We start from the raw sequence: 20,307 nt of genomic DNA on the forward strand, positions 1-20,307 counted from the left end.
TGATGCTGCCACCACCATGCTTCACTGTGGGGATGGTGTTCTCGGGGTGTTGAGAGGTGTTGGGTTTGCGCCAGACATAGCGTTTTCCTTGATGGCCAAAAAGCTCAATTTTAGTCTCATCTGACCAGAGTACATTCTTCCATGTGTTTGGGGAGTCTCCCACATGCCTTTTGGCGAACACCAAACGTGTTTGCTTATTTCTTTCTTTAAGCAATGGCTTTTTTCTGGCCACTCTTCCGTAAAGCCCAGCTCTGTGACGTGTAAGGCTTAAAGTAGTCCTATGGACAGATACTATGGACAGATACTTTGCAGCTCCTTCAGGGTTATCTTTGGTCTCTTTGTTGCCTCTCTGCTTAATGCCCTCCTTGCCTGGTCCGTGAGTTTTGGTGGGCAGCCCTCTCTTGGCAGGTTTGTTGTGGTGCCATATTCTTTCCATTTTTTAATAATGGATATAATGGTGCTCCGCGGGATGTTTAAAGTTCTTTTTTTAATTTCACTTCACCAATTTGGACTATTTTGTGTATGTCTACTACATGAAATCCAAATAAAAATCAATTTATATTACAGGTTGTAATGCAAGGCACTGTACAGCACTTTTAGTGCTCTAGTTTGGCCTTTCGATTTGAAGCGTCTTGGTCCGTGTTCACTACCACCGGGGCAGTTGTCTGCTGCTTGTTAATCACCACTAACAACAGCATCGTTGTACCTCGTCAGCCTATCTGAGCCACGCTGAGCCCCGCTAGCCATGTAGGCCTCTCACCTTGCTCTCTGCCCCTCTCTACTCCTCGTCTCGTCTCATCCCTCTCTTCTCAGCCCGGGGAAGAGGAGTAGATGGGTAGACCACAGCTCTCTGGCCAATGGCGCAGGCGGTGGTTGGCGAATCGATCCGCGTGTCGTAATGATGGCTGAGAGATTGCCTGCATCAGGGAGTGATCTGGGAGCTACAGCGGGATTAAGGAAGCCATGGATTGCTATCGATTTAGTTCTGATACAATCATTCCATTTGGGCTCAAATCTCCTTCCTGGTGCATGGGAGGGAGGGAGGCAATCCCCTCAGCCCAGATCTTTTAATTCCTCAGACACCACTCCCCATCATAATGCTCTAACGCATTGATCTGCAGACATGCCACTCTGCTAACAGGGTGAAAACCTATTGTTGTTCTGGCCATTACTACCAAACGTAATAATTAAGCCCCGAGCAAGAAGACTAAGACCTGGGTTCTATGGGGGCTTTCTTCCCCATCTCTCTCCTCCCCGAGACTGGAGATTGGATGAGCATCTTCGTGAGGATCTCCCTCAAACTGATTGGCCTGCTGGATAATACCATGGTGCTGTACGGGGCGGCTATAGTGACGTTGATAGATTATATTTTGTTGAGAAGGCCCCATTTCCCGGAGAATAGGGCCAATTATTGAATGGTGGGTGTCTCACGGGTGAGTGTTTTTAATTTGTTGTCAATGTTGATTAAATGTATCACTGTCACTGGACAGGCTTTTTCAGTACACACTATAGATGCATAGCCCCCAGTCATGTGTGATGATGCTGTGGCTGTGTGAGTGCAGTTTAGATGTACAGTTTGTAGATGTACATTCATCTCCAAGTGAAAATGAAGGGATTGTGTGTGATCCAATCCACCTTAATCGCAATGATATTGCCTCCATCCTTTTTCCATTTCAGCTCCATGGCAACTTATTATCCTGCCCTGTTGGTGTTGTTGAATAAATGCCACATAATATCATGCTGTCTTCGACATGCTTATTAAAGGGCTTGTTTCCGAGCATTCTCTTCAATTAGACCAATTTATGTAGCAAGGCCAGGATTCACCTTCAAAGCATGTGGAGCAAACAAGCTTTAGGTTCCTATTGATTTGGCTCCTGCTTTTCCTTGGCCATTGATTACATTTCCAGTGCTATCTCCTCTCCTGTACAGGGGAAAGGAATGGCATGTATTGTAATGTGCTGCTTTTGCTCTGACACTGGCCTGCCTGTCTGGTTTAGTCTTAGTAAGAGAGTTCAATAAGGCCACTAGAAGTGGGAAATGAGGAGAACGGATCCCCCAGTTCCCTCTTTTACCTCTTTTACTCATAGAATTGATCTGGCCCTTAATGAAGGTGTCACCGTGGAAACGAGAACAGTTCAGGGGGGGTCACAGGGTTTCCGGGAACGCCCCCCCACCCCCTCTTCTCACCCCGCCTCACTTACCCCCCAAGCCGGAGGAGATGACAGTGCCCCACGTCGACCCGACCCTGATTGATTTATTGCAATCAACTGGAGACTAGGAGGAATTCGGAGGGGATGTCTGTGAAGTGAGGAAAGGCACCTTGGGACCAAACAGACAATCAGTGGGCCCTCCATCAATTTCCACATGACAGCAATGAGTGCTACTGCTGTTGTGAAGGGAGGGAGAGAAAGAAGGGAGAGATGGGATGGGATGTTGGGGTGTGTGTGTGGGGAGGGGGAAGAGGGGGTTCTGTGAAATGAAGAGGCTCCCTAAGGCTCTGATAGTTAATTAGCTTTGTAAGGGAAACAATCAGACTAACAAGGCAAACCAAAGTTATTTGACTTCTTCCCATTATCCCTGCCTTGGTCTCCCAGGCCTAAACCTGCTAGCCGCGATGGCAGGTTGGGTGTATTCCTCCATTCTTCCAGCCGGCTCACACCTTCACACCTTCTCCCTCTGACACAAAAGGAATTAGTCTGCTCATGGATTTTTGCTCATTCAGGTGTTTTCCCTCTTCCTTGAAGTCAGTGAAGAAACAGCCTGTTCTTTCACTCAACTTTTTACTTCATTTTTATCCACTACCTCAGAAAATATTTGTTTTGACAGAAATCAACGGCGGTGCTTTGAAGTGGCAGAGATGGCTTCGCAAAAATCCTCCCTCCTTCTCTCTTTCCTCAGGCATGACTGCTCTGGTAGCTTTATGCGATTGGAGGAAGTACGAGCTGCTGATGATAAATATGAGTTAGGCACATAAACAGCAGCTGCCCACACAGTCTGCACCACGTCAAATGTCCAGTACACACACACACACACTACCCCCTTATTCCCGGAGTAATGTCCGACATAAATTCAAGGAGATGGGAGGAAACCTCCAATTTGTAATCAAATCCAAGCAAACAATGCAGCACAAACGTTTATCTGCAGACCTACAGTATAACTCAAGGAGGGCCTCTCTCTGCCTGCCGAACACTGAACACTGATGCATGTAATAAGACATGTACTTAGTTAACTTTAATGATACTACCGGGGTGGAACCGCTGGAACGCTAGGGCTCTGTGGGTATAGGCACATATAACCTGGGTATTGGCGTGCGTACGGTATGTATGGGGCCGTATATGTCATGTTAACATAAGGAGCCATGGTAAAGAGCATGAACAGATGCAGTCCTCCAGGGGTGTGGCTGGCACATGGCTGCTTACCTTGGCCTCTGTCCGTGCTCTCCCATTGCTCTGGGGCTGCAGGAGATTCCTTTAATATGGCTTTGACTCCCATTGAACAGTGGGTAACCCAGGGATACAATTTTATACCAGCCAGCTGCCCAGCCAGCCATGTCACAGTCTGCCTTATGCATGTGTTATAGTGTGGGCATCAACAGTATGTGAGGAGTATATAAGTGCGTGTGTGTGTGGTGAGGGGGGTCGGGGTGTGTGTCGTGTGTGCATGCCTGTGTATGTGTGTGTGTGTGTGTGTGTGTGTGTGTGTGTGTGTGAAAGAGAGTGAGCATACGTGAGTACATGCATTTACATATGCCCATAGCCCAGGTTTATCAAACAATATGGACGCTCCATATTGGGTATGGAACAGACAAAGTGATGTCACCTGCAAACTATGGCCAATTCATTCGGAAAAGTCCTGCTGTATGTTCCTCTATTCTAGAGGGTGTGGTTATGAAATGTGGCATTCCAGGAAGTAAAGGGGCCTCAGTGCACTCACTCATTGGTCAGACGCCAGGCCCCCTTCTCCAGTGTTCCAGAGCTGAGGCCTGAGGTTTTGACACGGCCTTGAGGGCCACTGGAGACCTGCAACTCTAACCTCAACCCCAACCCCACAACCACTGATCTACTCTATGGGATGGGGGGTGGAGGTCAAAACTAGGTGAAACACACACCTAACATTTACTGTACAGTGGGAGCCCAGAGCAACATCAGTGATGTCATACTCTGTGATGGAGTTTCACGTCTCCAGTATAAAAGGAGGGCAGCTACACAGATCATTACTGTAGAAGAAAAATCTTTCTAAAAGCCGTTCCTGATCTGATTTATGCTGTCGATAAAGTTAGCTGACTTTCAAAAGTTCCTGTGCTCGTTGATAACACACGTCCCGTTTCATCCTGATTGATACAGATCCACAATATGAAGAAGGGAAGGAAAAAAACAGATACAATAAAATAAATGATTGGAGATTAAGTATTTTGGGCCTCCAGAATAGTGCATAAAGAGTAACGATGCGGTGATGCGCATGACAATTCTCTCATTACGTTAACCCCCTAAAACCCTGCCGACGAGTGTCTACTGACTCAGTGACGCTCCCGTATCAGGTGTCAGAAGACTGTCATTCATTGTTTCTTTCCCAGGCTTGTGAGCGATGAGCTGTTTTCCAGGTTGTGTGAATGTGAAGCCAATCTTTGTGATGTCATCATGGTCATTAAAAAGAGTGAAGTCTGGATTGTGAAAAAGACGGCCCAAACTGGATTCACAGGTTTTGTCCATAAAATAGAAGAATATTGTGGTAAGGAGAATTGTGGGTGTGGGCGTGAGAGTTTTTGTATCATTTTGTGGTGTGTGTGTGTGTGTGTGTGTGTGTGTGTGTGTGTGTGTGTGAGAGTGTGTGTGTGTGTGTGTGTGTGTGTGAGTGTGTGTGTGTGTGTGTGTGTGTATGTGTATGTGTGTGTGTGTGTGTGTGTGTGTGTTTGTGTGTGTGTGTGTGTGTGTGTGTGTGTGTGTGTGTGAGAGAGAACGTTTCTGTATCTTTTTGTGGTGTGTGCGAAGTGAGAGGAAGAGAGAGATGGAGGGAGATGGAGAGAGAGAGATGGAGAGAGATGGAGAGAGTTGGAGAGAGATGGAGAGAGATGGAGAGCTATAGGCCGTGCGCACGTACTTATCTCTGTGTGTGTATATGTGAGTGTGGCTCTGTGTGTGTATATGTGAGTGTGGCTCTGTGTGTGTATATGTGAGTGTGGCTCTGTGTGTGTATATGTGAGTGTGGCTCTGTGTGTGTATATGTGAGTGTGGCTCTGTGTGTGTGGCTCTGTGTGTGTATATGTGAGTGTGGCTCTGTGTGTGTATATGTGAGTGTGGCTCTGTGTGTGTATATGTGAGTGTGGCTCTGTGTGTGTATATGTGAGTGTGGCTCTGTGTGTGTGTTTGTGCATATTGCAGGAGGGGGGCACAATCTTTGCCAAACGGCATTACTTTAATTTACTACCTGGCAATATCCAGAATGTACATAGACCAAACAGCGAGTATGCATAAATCTCTGTAACATGCAGGTTATTACGCTTTTTATGTCTGAATTCTGCTTGCCTCTGAGTGTTACAAACAAGATTTGGTTTAACAACACAATCTGTTCTTCACATCAGCCATTTGTTTAATGGACTATATATGTTTCAGAGTTATGCTAAAGAGCAACAGACACCAGGCTAACACTAAGCGGAATTAACTACCTCCTCTCCAATAATCTGCCCAGTGACATCAACACACATTTTTAAGAGCAATAGAGTGAATTATGTAAAATGTCTGGCAATATTTATAATATTTCCCACCTCATATTGCTGTAGTAAATCATTAGAGATTATCATGGAGAATGTGCTTGTGTGTGGGATATTTCATAAATATGTGTGTGTGTGTGTGTGTGTGTGTGTGTGTGTGTGTGTGTGTGTGTGTGTGTGTGTGAGTGAGTGTGTGTGCAGAGACAGGGAACACACTAAGAAGAAGTGATCATTAGCAGAGAGCTCGGTGTGGCTTGCCCCCCGAGACTCATGGGTAATAATAACACGGATGCGTTTTCGTCGTGGACGAGGGAAAGTCGCACCCCATTACGCTCTTTGTCTACTCTAGAGGTTGATGAGTTATCGGCCGTTTCGCAAGAGTAACCAGCCTTTGCTTTCTATTAGTGTGAAATGAGTGTCTTTATGAAGATAACTGGATCCCTTTCTGGGCAAGTGCTTAAATGTGCAACTGAGACTGAAGACAAAATAAAAAATAAGGAATTTGTAATTTGAAAAGAAAACTAATAAGAACTGCATAGAAATGACTCAGACTTCTCTACAACCTTGCCTTTTTTCATTGTGGAACAAGAGGAAGCTGTTTATCTGACGAGTTCATAGAGTTTGAGCAGCCTAAAATAGTGTTTGAACTGTAACATGCTGTCCCATAAGGTCGATGTCCGCACCCCCAATTTTTGTATTATGCTAAATCTAATTAGCACAATACAAAAATCCCCATAAAAATCTGTCAGTTAAAGCTAGAGAGGTGTTTGTCAGACCATGAGACATCCCGAAAATCGGTCTTTTCACAAAATCGTCAGTAGCGTCTGAACGGTATGGCCTATAAACTATTATGACCCCTCTATAGAAATAACGTGTTTTGAACTTGAACATAGTGTCAGCACAGTCAGAGTCCCTCTCATTATCTGACAACTATGTGTAAGAGGAGATAGCGAGACGTTATCTTAATGCACGGTTTGTTTTCCCTGCTCGGACATCTCAGGAAATGTTCTGACATAAATCAGGCAGGCACGCAGAAGCATCCCCCCCCCCAACCCCTGTCTGTGTGTTACATGTGTGTGTGTGTACGCGCTTTCGTCTGTGTGTTATCTGTGTGTGTGTGTGTACGTGCCTGACTTTGTGTGTGTGGAAGATAGAGTGGGGCGGTAAGGGTTAGGGCAGATTTCACTTCCTCATTGGAAGAAGAGTGTGTGGGGGGTGTTGAGGGTGTGTGTGGTGGGTGTAGTAATGGGGTCAACCCCAGAGGTGAGGACTGCAATCTATCAGTCACCTCCCCCCCACACACACACTCCCACACACCTAGTCCAGCGTCTGCTTGAGGAAAGACATAGTCTCGATTCAGCCCTCCAAATCCTCCCTTAACTCCACTAAGACATGGAGACACTAAGACATGGAGACACTAAGACATGGAGACACTAAGACATGGAGATACTAAGACATGGAGACACTAAGACATGGAGACACTAAGACATGGAGATACTAAGACATGGAGACACTAAGACATGGAGATACTAAGACATGGAGACACTAAGACATGGAGACACTAAGACATGCAGATACTAAGACATGGAGACACTAAGACATGGAGACACTAAGACATGGAGATACTAAGACATGGAGACACTAAGACATGGAGACACTAAGACATGGAGATACTAAGACATGGAGATACTAAGACATGGAGACACTAAGACATGGAAACACTAAGACATGGAGATACTAAGACATGGAGACACTAAGACATGGAGACACTAAGACATGGAGATACCAAGACATGGAGATACTAAGATATGGAGATACTAAGACATGGAGACACTAAGACATGGAGACACTAAGACATTTAGACACTAAGACATGGAGATACTAAGACATGGAGACACTAAGACATGGAGACACTAAGACATGGAGATACTAAGACATGGAGACACTAAGACATGGAGATACTAAGACATGTAGATACTAAGACATGGAGACACTAAGACATGGAGACAATAAGACATGGAGACACTAAGACATGGAGACACTGAGACATGGAGACACTAAGATATGGAGATACTAAGACATGTAGATACTAAGACATGGAGACACTAAGATATGGAGATACAAACAACCTTCATGTTGTTAATAGGCTATCCTAGAAAAAGAAAAGCAGGAGTATTCAGATGTCTGCATAGAAGTAATATAATATAATATATAATATGCCATTTAGCAGACGCTTTTATCCAAAGCGACTTACAGTCATGCGTGCATACATTTGTTGTGTATGGTAAGTATATCAGAAAAGGCCAGAATGCTCTTTCCTACTGATCCCATAAGCTGAACTGGCCTGTATTCCTGTAGTCCCTTAACCCTAACCCTAACCCTTACAAACTGTGATATTCAACTTAGATCGTTTTTAAAAGTAATTACCAAAAAACGGAAAAACTAACAATCCCCAAGCTTATACCTACTGCTAAATTCTTAACACTAAGGCTGGTGGGATCTTTGCCATTCCTTTTGCTGCGGAAAATACAGAACATCTCAAGATTAGAAGAAATGTTGTCACAATAATTCATTTTCTTGATCCATCTCTCACAAGTGGTAGCCATTGCAACTTTGCTTGGCTCGGGGGGCAACTCAACTCTCTACGCTCTCCCATATGAAAAGCTTTAAAGTGCAGGTCCAGCTCGCCCAGCTCTGGCTGAAAATGAGTCTCACTGCAAACTCTGCTGCATTTTTTATGAGAACATCTGCTGCCCCGCTCCTCTGGTAGAAAGCAAGGCTTGCTTAATCACACAGTTTATCCCTCTAGTCCCGCTGACTGGGACAGAGAAGGCAGAAAGATCAGGTAGCTGACTAGTCGCTTCACAGAGGACCAGGGGAGGAGGGATATCTGATATCAGAACTTTAAACATGTAGGATGAAATTTGAAATGGGAAAATAGGGAGGCGGGGGTAGAGTGGAGGTGGTGAAGAGGATGGATGTGTGAACATACAGTGGGGGAAAAAAGTATTTAGTCAGCCACCAATTGTGCAAGTTCTCCCACTTAAAAAGATGAGAGAGGCCTGTAATTTTCATCATAGGTACACGTCAACTATACCAGACAAAATGAGAAGAAAAATCCAGAAAATCACATTGTAGGATTTTTTATGAATTTATTTGCAAATTATGGTGGAAAATAAGTATTTGGTCAATAACAAAAGTTTCTCAATACTTTGTTATATACCCTTTGTTGGCAATGACACAGGTCACACGTTTTCTGTAAGTCTTCACAAGGTTTTCACACACTGTTGCTGGTATTTTGGCCCATTCCTCCATGCAGATCTCCTCTAGAGCAGTGATGTTTTGGGGCTGTCACTGGGCAACACAGACTTTCAACTCCCTCCAAAGATTTTCTATGGGGTTGAGATCTGGAGACTGGCTAGGCCACTCCAGGACCTTGAAATGCTTCTTACGAAGCCACTCCTTCGTTGCCCGGGCGGTGTGTTTGGGATCATTGTCATGCTGAAAGACCCAGCCACGTTTCATCTTCAATGCCCTTGCTGATGGAAGGAGGTTTTCACTCAAAATCTCACGATACATGGCCCCATTCATTCTTTCCTTTACACGGATCAGTCGTCCTGGTCCCTTTGCAGAAAAACAGCCCCAAAGCATGATGTTTCCACCCCCATGCTTCACAGTAGGTATGGTGTTCTTTGTCCTCCAAACACAACGAGTTGAGTTTTTACCAAAAAGTTCTATTTTGGTTTCATCTGACCATATGACATTCTCCCAATCCTCTTCTGGATCATCCAAATGCACTCTAGCAAACTTCAGACGGGCCTGGACATGTACTGGCTTAAGCAGGGGGACACGTCTGGCACTGCAGGATTTGAGTCCCTGGCGGCGTAGTGTGTTACTGATGGTAGGCTTTGTTACTTTGGTCCCAGCTCTCTGCAGGTCATTCACTAGGTCCCCCCGTGTGGTTCTGGGATTTTTTCTCACCGTTCTTGTGATCATTTTGAACCCACGGGGTGAGATCTTGCGTGGAGCCCCAGATCGAGGGAGATTATCAGTGGTCTTGTATGTCTTCCATTTCCTAATAATTGCTCCCACAGTTGATTTCTTCAAACCAAGCTGCTTACCTATTGCAGATTCAGTCTTCCCAGCCTGGTGCAGGTCTACAATTTTGTTTCTGGTGTCCTTTGACAGCTCTTTGGTCTTGGCCATAGTGGAGTTTGGAGTGTGACTGTTTGAGGTTGTGGACAGGTGTCTTTTATACTGATAACAAGTTCAAACAGGTGCCATTAATACAGGTAACGAGTGGAGGACAGAGGAGCCTCTTAAAGAAGAAGTTACAGGTCTATGAGAGCCAGAAATCTTGCTTGTTTGTAGGTGACCAAATACTTATTTTCCTCCATAATTTGCAAATAAATTCATAAAAAATCCTACAATGTGATTTTCTGGATTTTTTTTTCTCAATTTGTCTGTCATAGTTGACGTGTACCTATGATGAAAATTACAGGCCTCTCTCATCTTTTTAAGTTGGAGAACTTGCACAATTGGTGGCTGACTAAATACTTTTTTCCCCCACTGTATATAGACAGCTCGGGCTCCTGCAGGTGTTGGTTTCCCTGAGACTGTTTGTTTGGAGTGGAGGGTAAGAGAGGGGAGGGCCGGCATGGTTCTAGACGTGCCCCAGGACAGGCCTCTACCTCTGGGAGAGGGTGGGGTTGGTTTGCTCCTGCTCCTTAGGCCCCAGGAATCACAACCTACAGTGGATATAAAAAGTCTACACACCCCTGTTAAAATGCCAGGTTTTTGTGATGTAAAAGAATGAGCCAAAGATAAATCATGTCAGAACTTTTTCCACCTTTAATGTGACCTATAACGTGAACAATTCAATTGAAAAACAAACTGAAATCTTTGAGGGGGACTCAAAATAACCTGGTTGCATAAGTGTGCACACCCTTAAACTAATACTTTGTTGAAGCACCTTTTGATTTTATTACAACACTCAGTCTTTTTGGGTAGGAGTCTATTAGCATGGCACATCTTGACGTGGCAATTATTGCCCACTCTTCTTTGCAAAAGCACTCCAAATCTTTCAGATTGTGAGGACATCTCCTGTGCACAGCCCTCTTCAGATCACCCCAGAGATGTTCAATTGGATTCAGGTCTGATTCAGGTCTTCCAAAACATTAATCTTCTTCTAGTGAAGCCATGCTTTTGTGATTTTGGATGTGTGCTTTGGGTCGTTGTCATGCTGAAAGGTGAACTTCCTCTTCATCTTCAGCTTTCTAACGGATGCCTGAAGGTTTTGTGCCAAAATTGCCTGGTATTTGGAACTGTTCATAATTCCCTCCACCCTGACTAAGGCCCCGGTTCCAGCTGAAGAAAAACAGCCCCAAAGCATGATGCTACCACCACCATGCTTCACTGTGGGTATGGTGTTCTTTGGGTGATGTGCAGTGTTGTTTTTGCGCCAAATATACCTTTTGGATTATGGCCAAAAAGTTCAACCTTGGTTTCATCAGACCAAAACACATTTCCCCGCGTGCTTTTGGGGGACTTGATGTTTGTTTTTGCAAACTTCAGCCGGGCTTGGATGTTTTTCTTTGTAAGAAAAGGCTTCCGTCTTGCCACCCTACCCCATAGCCCATTCATATGAAGAACACGGTTGATTGTTGTCACGTAGCACACAGCCAGTACTTGCCAGAAATTCCTACAGTTCCTTTAATGTTGCTGTAGGCCTCTTGGAAGCCTCCCTGACCAGTTTTCTTCTCGTCTTTTCATACATTTTGGAGGGACATCCAGTTCTTGGTAATGTCTCTGTTGTGCCATATTTTCTCCACTTGATGATGACTGTCTTCACTGTGTTCCATTGTATATGTAATGCTTTGGAAATTATTTTGTACCCTTCTCCTGACTGATATCTTTCAACAATGAGATCCCTCTGATGCCTTGCAAGCTCTCTGCGGACCATGGCTTTTGCTCTGAGATGCAACTAAGAAAATGTCAGGAAAATCCTACTAGAACTGGTCCTCTGTAGCGCAGCTGATAGAGCACGGCGCTTGTAACGCCAGGGTAGTGGGTTCGATCCCCGGGACCACCCATACACAAAAATGTATGCACGCATGACTGTAAGTCGCTTTGGATAAAAGTGTCTGCTAAATGGCATATTAGAACAGCTGAACTTTATTTGTGATTAATCAGAGTCACTTTAAATGATGGCAGGTGTGTAATGACGTCTATTTAACATGAGTTTGAATGTGATTGGTTAATTCTGAACACAGCCACATCCCCAGTTATAAGACTTATGCAACCAGGTTATTGTAAGGTTTGTATTTTTCATTTTTCCCCCTGGAAGATTTCAGTTTGTTTTTCAATTGAATTGTTCACATTATACGTCACATTAAACAGTGGAAAAAGTTCTGGTACGGAGGTGCCGTTCCCCTCACAGCTCCGTAGGCAAGCACCATGGTCTTGTAGTAGATGAGAGCTTCAAGTGGAAGCCAGTGGAGTGTGCGGAGGAGCGGGGTGACGTGAGAGAACTTGGGAAGGTTGAACACCAGACGGGCTGCAACATTCTGGATGAGTTGTAGGGGTTTAATGGCACAGGCAGGGAGCCCAGCCAACAGCGAGTTGCAGTAATCCAGACGGGAGATGACAAGTGCCTGGATTAGGACCTGTGCCGCTTCCTGTGTAAGGCAGGGTCGTACTCTCCGAATGTTGTAGAGCATGAACCTACAGGATCGGGTCACCGCCTTGATGTTAGCGGAGAATGACAGGGTGTTGTCCAGGATCACGCCAAGGCTCTTCGCACTCTGGGAAGAGGACACATCGGAGTTGTCAACCGTGAGGGCGAGATCATGGAACGGGCTGTCCTTCCCCAGGAGGAAGAGCAGCTCCGTCTTGCCGAGGTTCAGCTTGAGGTGGTGATCCGTCATCCACACTGATATGTCTGCCAGACATGCAGAGATGCGATTCGCCACCTGTTTATCAGAAGGGGGAAAGGAGAAGATTAGTTGTGTGTCGTCTGCGTAGCAATGATAGGAGAGGCCATGTGAGGATATGACAGAGCCAAGTGACTTGGTGTAAAGCGAGAATAGGAGAGGGCCTAGAACTGAGCCCTGGGGGACACCAATGGTGAGAGCACGTGGTGCGGAGACAGATTCTCGCCACGCCACTTGGTATGAGCGACTGGTCAGGTAGGACGCAATCCAAGAGTGAGCCGCGCCGGAGATGCCCAACTCGGAGAGGGTGGAGAGGATGATCTGATGGTTCACAGTATCAAAGGCAGCAGACAGGTCTAGAAGGACAAGAGCAGAGGAGAGAGAGTTAGCTTTAGCAGTGCGGAGAGCCTCCGTGACACAGAGAAGAGCAGTCTCAGTTGAATGACCAGTCTTGAAACCTGACTGGTTTGGATCAAGAAGGTCATTCTGAGAGAGATAGCAAGAGAGTTGGCTAAAGACGGCACGCTCAAGAGTTTTGGAGAGAAAAGAAAGAAGGGATACTGGTCTGTAGTTGTTGACATCAGAGTGTTGTTTTTTTGAGAAGGGGTGCAACTCTCGCTCTCTTAAAGATGGAAGGGACATAGCCAGCGGTCAAGGATGTGTTGATGAGCGAGGTGAGGTAAGGGAGAAGGTCACCGGAGATGGTCTGGAGAAGAGAGGAGGGGATAGGGTCAAGCGGCCAGGTTGTTGGGCGGCCGGCCGTCACAAGTCGCAAGATTTAATCTGGAGAGAGAGGGGAGAAAGAAGTAAAAGCATAGGGTAGGGCAGTGTGAGCAGGACCAGCAGTGTCATTTGACTTAACAAACGAGTATCGGATGTCGTCAACCTTCTTTTCAAAATGGTTGACGAAGTCATCCACAGAGAGGGAGGAGGGGGGGGGGAGGGGGAGGAGGATTCAGCAGAGAGGAGAAGGTGGCAAAGAGCTTCCTAGGGTTAGAGGCAGATGCTTGGAATTTAGAGTGGTAGAAAGTGGCTTTAGCAGCAGAAACAGATTAAGAAAATGTAGAGAGGAGGGAGTGAAAAGATACCAGGTCCGCAGGGAGTCTAGTTTTCCTCCATTTCCGCTCGGCTGCCCGGAGCCCTGTTCTGTGAGCTCGCAATGAGTCATCAAGCCACGGAGCAGGAGGGGAGGACCGAGCCGGCCGGGAGGATAGGGGACATAGAGAGTCAAAGGATGCAGAAAGGGAGGAGAGGAGGGTTGAGGAGGCAGAATCAGGAGATTGGAGGGAGAAGGATTGAGCAGAGGGAAGAGATGATAGGATGGAAGAGGAGAAAGTAGCGGGAGAGAGAGAGCAAAGGTTGCGACGGCGCATTACCATCTGAGTAGGGGCAGAATGAATAGTGTTGGAGGAGAGCGAGAGAGAAAAGGATACAAAGTAGTTGTCGGAGACATGGAGGGGAGTTGCAGTGAGATTAGTAGAAGAACAGCATCTAGTAAAGATGAGGTCAAGCGTATTGCCTGCCTTGTGAGTAGGGGGTGACGGTGCGAGGGTGAGGTCAATAGAGGAGAGGAGTGGAAAGAAGGCGGCAGAGAGAAATTAGTCAAAGGTAGACGTAGGGAGGTTGAAGTCACCCAGAACTGTGAGGGGTGAGCCATCCTCAGGAAAGGAACTTATCAAGGCGTCAAGTTCATTCATGAACTCTCCAAGGGAACCTGGAGGGCGATAAATGACAAGGATGTTAAGCTTGAATGGGCTAGTGACAGTGACAGCATGGAATTCGAAATGAGGAGATAGACAGATGCGTCAGGGGAAAAAAAAAGAATGTCCACTTGGGAGAGATGAGGATTCCTGTGCCACCACCCCGCTGACCAGATGCTCTCGGGGTATGCGAGAACACATGGTCAGACGAGGAGAGAGCAGTAGGAGTATCAGTGTTTTCAGTGGTAATCCATGTTTCTGTCAGCGCCAAGAAGTCGAGGGACTGGAGGGTAGCATAGGCTGAGATGAACTCTGCCTTGTTGGCCGCAGAACGGCAGTTCCAGAGGCTGCCGGAGACCTGGAACTCCACGTGGGTCGTGCGTGCAGGGACCACCAGGTTAGAGAGGCAGCAGCCACGCGGTGTGAGGCGTTTGTATAACCTGTGCGGAGAGGAGAGAACAGGGATAGACAGAGGCATAGTTGACAGGCTACAGAAAATGGCTACAATAATGCAAAGGAGATCGGAATGAAATGAACTAAACATCTGGGAAAGCGAGAGAGCAGGGCCTCCCTCACTTACGTTTCACTGAAACACCCAAATATAACTCTCCCAACTTCCACCTCAGAAACTATAATTGTTGTAAACTACAGCGGTTCAATGTTTTCTAGGAATTTACTAACTTAGTTTATTCAGCTAGCTAACCTGGTACAGTATTCTTCCGTGAAAACCGTCCAGGGCACCTAGTCATATGACGCCACAGCCAACTAGCATGCCGGACTCCAACAACCTGGTTTAGCACCAATACTCGGCCACAGCAAACCACCAGTGTGTCAACACGCCAAGCAGATCATTCGTGTCCGTGTCTAACGTTGTGGGTTAGTCGCGACAGCTTGAGAGAGTCCGTCGTCAACATATTCAGCCAGTTAGTTAGCTAGAATAGTTAGCATACTAGCTAGCCATTGCTTTCTGCCAACGAAGAAACCCCTCCTCCCACGGCACGAACACACAGAGAGAGCCAATGATTTATCTTTGTCTCATTCTTTTACATCACAAAAACCTGGCATTTTAACAGGGGTGTGTAGACTTTTTATATCCACTGTACATACGATGAGATATTTAATTTCCTCCTGTAGGTTATCTTATGTCCTCTGTAGTACCTTTGTGAAATATTGGAATAGACTTCATAATAGATCATCATATTGAATACATCTTTATGTAATAGATATGACTTGAATTGTTTCCTTCCTGTTTCACCCTAATAAAGGAAATCTGAGGAAAACACTACTGAAAATCTATCAACACATCTCCTATGCTACACGCGGATCATGTACCCTGGATCATTTCTAATCTCCCTTCCAGGACGGCTACAAGGCCCTCCCCCGCCTTCCCTTTGGCAAATCAGATCACGCCTCCATTCTGCTCCTTCCCACCTATAGGCAGAAACTTAAACAGGAAACAACCATGGTAAGGACTGTTCAACATTGGTCTGACCAACCAGAATCTATGCTTCAATATTGTTTTGATCATGTGGACTGGGAAATGTTCCGGGTCCCTATGAGAATAGGATTGACGTATACACTGACTCTGTGACTGGGTTCATCAAGAAGTGCATAGAGCAGGGGTGTCAAACGTCCGGCCGTGGGCCGGATCAGGCCCACAAACGGGTTTAATCCGGCCCGCGAGATGATTTTTAAAAAAGATTTTAAAAATTGTAGTATAAAAATGCGCTGCAATTTTTCAATCAAATAAACTGCTGTTCCAATTGCGTCCACTGGATGGCGCAATAGCAATTGTGTTAAGCAAGCAAACTGTTTATACCGGGGCAGAGCAAGTAGGTCAAGCACGTGCAGCCAATGAGCTACTTTGTTTTGCCCGCGATATTTATTACGGCTTCTACTTTTAACATTATGTGCTTTGGCACCCTCATTGCCCCAATATGTCTCTGTCAAAAAAGAGAAAAGTGGACGCAGAGTGCAGAGTGTTCCAAGAAAAATGGTCATCCTATTTATTCACGGAATTGAATGGGAAAGCTGTATGTTTGGTGTGTTCAGAGCATGTTGCAGTGCTGAAAGAATATAACTTTCGTCGCCACTATGTGAGTCTTCATGCCGACAAATATGACAACTTTCAAGGACAGCGGAGATGAGAGAAGGTGAATTAACTGTTGGCGAGTCTGAAGAAACAGCAGTCTGTGTTTACTCACAGCCGAGACATCAGTGACGCTGCAGTGAAAGCTAGCTACCTCATTGCTAATGAAATCGCAGTGGCTTCAAAACCATTTAGTGAGGGTGAATTTGTAAAAACATGCATGATGAAGGCAGCGGAGATTGTGTGCCCTGAAAAGCGGCAGGCTTTTGCAAATATCAGCCTGACAAGAAACACAGTTGCAGACAGGATTTCCGATCTTTCAGTGGATTTGGACAGCCAGTTGAAGCAAAAAGTAAAGTCATTTATTGCGTTTTCGGTTGCAATTGATGAAAGCACGGACATTACAGATGTTGCACAACTGGCCATTTTCATCCGCGGAGTTGATGACACATTGACCGTCACCGAGGAGTTCGTGGAGTTGGTGCCGATGACAGATACAACGACAGCAGCTGATATTTTTACCGCACTCGTCGGCGCGCTGGACAGGGTCGGAGTGGACTGGTCCCGCGCTGTCAGCCTGGCTACAGATGGTGCGCCCTCAATGATCGGGAAAAAAGCAGGCGTTGTGACAAAGTTCAGAGAGAAAGTGCAATCTGCAAATGGAGGACGTGATTTTTTTACTTTTCACTGTATTTTGCACCAGGAGGCTTTGTGTTGCAAGTCATTAAAGATGGATAACGTCATGAAGGTGGTCATCCAAACTGTTAATTTCATCCGATCCAGAAGCCTGAATCACCGTCAGTTTGACAGCCTTCTCAGAGAGAAAGACCACATCTATGGCCTGCCATACCACACTGAGGTAAGATGGTTAAGCCGAGGTGCTGTGCTGAGGCGTTTCTTTGATTTACGAGAAGAAATTGAACAGTTCATGGAAGAAAAGGGCAAACCAGTGTTAGAATTTCATTCCGCAGAATGGATGCAGGACCTTGCATTTATGGTGGATGTTACAGAGCACCTGAATAACTTGAACAAACAGCTGCAAGGGCGCAACAAAGTTGTCACGCAGTATTATGACAGCATACATTCTTTCAAGTTGAAGCTGTCATTGTGGGAGACGCAACTTGCCGGTGGTGATGCAGCTCACTTCCCCTGTCTGAAAAATGTGTGCACGACCCAACATGTGGCAGACATGAAGCGGTTCAAAGATAAAATAACGGGACTGTTACGGGAGTTTGAGCAACGCTTTCAGATGTATGTTTATATGTTTTTATGTTGATGTGCTATTGTTTTTAATATATTTTATTTTATTTGTATATTTAACCTATTCTTGACTCTGTGGTTCTTGCACTTGTTTGGGGAACAGGATTTCATTATTTTTATCTACATTTCTGCCTGAGAAATGACACCCTGATATAGTTCTGTGATCTGTGAAACAGTTCTGTTAATCACTGAGGCATTGTGTGTTTGTGTGTTCTTTTTCTTTAGAATTTTCAAATAAACTTGACGTGTTTTATGATTAATAGTGATGTTGTGCTTGTAATATTTTGGACACACTGTCCTCAGGCTCCAGCTTTATGTTGTATGTTGATCGTATTAAAACAAAGAAAACAATCTGAAGTTGTTGTTTTTAAGTTATATATACCATGATTTTTCCGGTCTGGCCCACTTGGGAATAGATTTTCCTCCATGTGGCCCCTGAGCTAAAATGAGTTTGACACCCCTGGCATAGAGGATGTTGCTCCCACTGTGACGATTGGAACTTATCCAAACCATAAACCATGGATAGATGACAGCATTCACGCAAAACTGAAAGCGGGAACCACCGCATTTAACCATGGCAAGGTGACTGGGAACATGGACTTGTACAAACAGACCGCCTATGACCTCCGTAAGGCTGTCAAATAGGTAAAATGACAGTACAGAGACAAAGTAGAGTTGCAATTCAACGGCTCAGACACGAGACATATGTGAAAGGGACTCCAGACAATCACGGATTAAAAACGGAAAGCCAGCCACGTCGCGGACACCGACGCCGCGCTCCCAGATAAACTAAACATCTTCTTCGCCCGCTTCGAGGAAAACAACATCGAGCCAGAGACGTAGGCCCCCTCCACTCATGAGGACTGTGTGCTTTCATTCTCCGTGGCCGACGTGAGTAAGTCATGTTAACCCTTGCAAAGTTGCCGGCCCAGATGGCATCCCAAGCCGCGTCCTGAGAACATGTGCAGACCAGGTGGCTGGAGTGTTTACGGACATATTCAATCTCTCTATATCCCAGTCTGTGTCCCCACTTGATTCAAGATGTCCAACATTGTTCCTGTACCCAAGAAAGCGAAGGTAACTGAACTAAATGACTATAGCCTCGTAGCAATCACTTCTGTCATCATGAAGTGCTTTGAGACGCTAGTTAAGGACCATATCACCTTCACCTTACCCGACAACCTAGACCCACTACAATTTGCATACCGCCCCAACAGATCCACGGACGATGCAATCGCCATTGCACTGCACACTGCTCTATCCAAACCTGAGAAATACCTATGTAAGAATGATGTTCATCAACTACAGCTCAGCCTTTAACACCGTGGTACCCTCCAAGCTCATCACTAAGCTCAGGGCCCTGGGTCTGAACCCCTCCCTGTGTAACTAGGTCTAGGACTTCATGACGGGCCGACCCCAAGTGGTGAAGGTAGGCAACAACATCTCTGCCATGCTGATCCTCAACATGGGGGCCCCACAGGGGTGCGTGCTCTGCCCTCTCCTGTACTACATGTTCACCTATGACTGTGTGGCCACGCACGTCTCCAACTCAATCATCAAGTTTGCTGATGACACAACAGTGGTAGGCCTGATTATAAACAATGATGAGACAGCCTACGAGGAGGAGGTGAAAGCCCTGGCGGAGTAGTGCCAGGAAAATAGCCTCTCCCTCAACGTCAGCAAAATGAAGGAGCTGATCGTGGACTACAGGAGACAGCAGAGTGAACACGCCCCCATCAACATCAGCGGGCCACAATGGAGAGGGTCAAAAGCTTTAAGTTCCTCACCGTGCACATCATTGACGACCTGAAATGGTCCCTTCACACAGACAATGTGGTGAAGAAGGTGCAGCAGCGCCTCTTCAACATCAGGAGGCTGAAGAAATTTGGCTTGGCCCCTGAGACCCTCTTAAACTTTTACAGAAGCACCATTGAGAGCATCCTGTTGGGCTGTATCACCACCTGGTATGGCAATTGCACTGTCCGCAACCGCAGGGCTCTCCAGAGGGTGGTGCAGTCAGCCCAAAGCATCATCGGGGGCACACTGCCTGCCTTCTAGGACATCTACAGCACCAGGAGTCACAGGAAGGCCAGGAAGATCATCAAGGACCTCAGCTACCCGAGCCACGGACTGTTCACCCCGCTACCATCTAGAAGCAGGAGACAGTACAGGTGCATCAAAGCTGGGACCGAGAGACTGATAAACAGATTCTATCTCCAGGCCATCAGACTGTTAAAAAGTCACCACTAGCCGGCACATCGGTTTGTGTCAAGAACTGCAACTTTGCTAGGTTTTTTACGCTCATCAGTTTCAATAATGGTCCACTACCCAAAGGACATCCAGCCAACTTGACACAACTGTGGGAAGCATTGGAGTCAACATGGGCTAGCATCCTTGTAGAACGCTTTCGAAACCTTGTAGAGTCCATGCCCCGACTCAATATTATCAAGGTGTTCTTGATATTTTGTACACTCAGTGTATATACTGTATTCTAGTCATGGCTCATCCTATTTAATTACTGCTGTAAACACCTTTCCAATTCGTATACTGTCCATATTGTCTATACACACCATTATACATTTATCCTCCAGACTCTGACATTGCTCATTCTCATAGTTC

This window comes from Coregonus lavaretus, assembly GCF_964263955.1.
Source record: "Coregonus lavaretus genome assembly, chromosome: 18".
In the NCBI taxonomy this organism is placed as follows: domain Eukaryota; kingdom Metazoa; phylum Chordata; class Actinopteri; order Salmoniformes; family Salmonidae; genus Coregonus; species Coregonus lavaretus.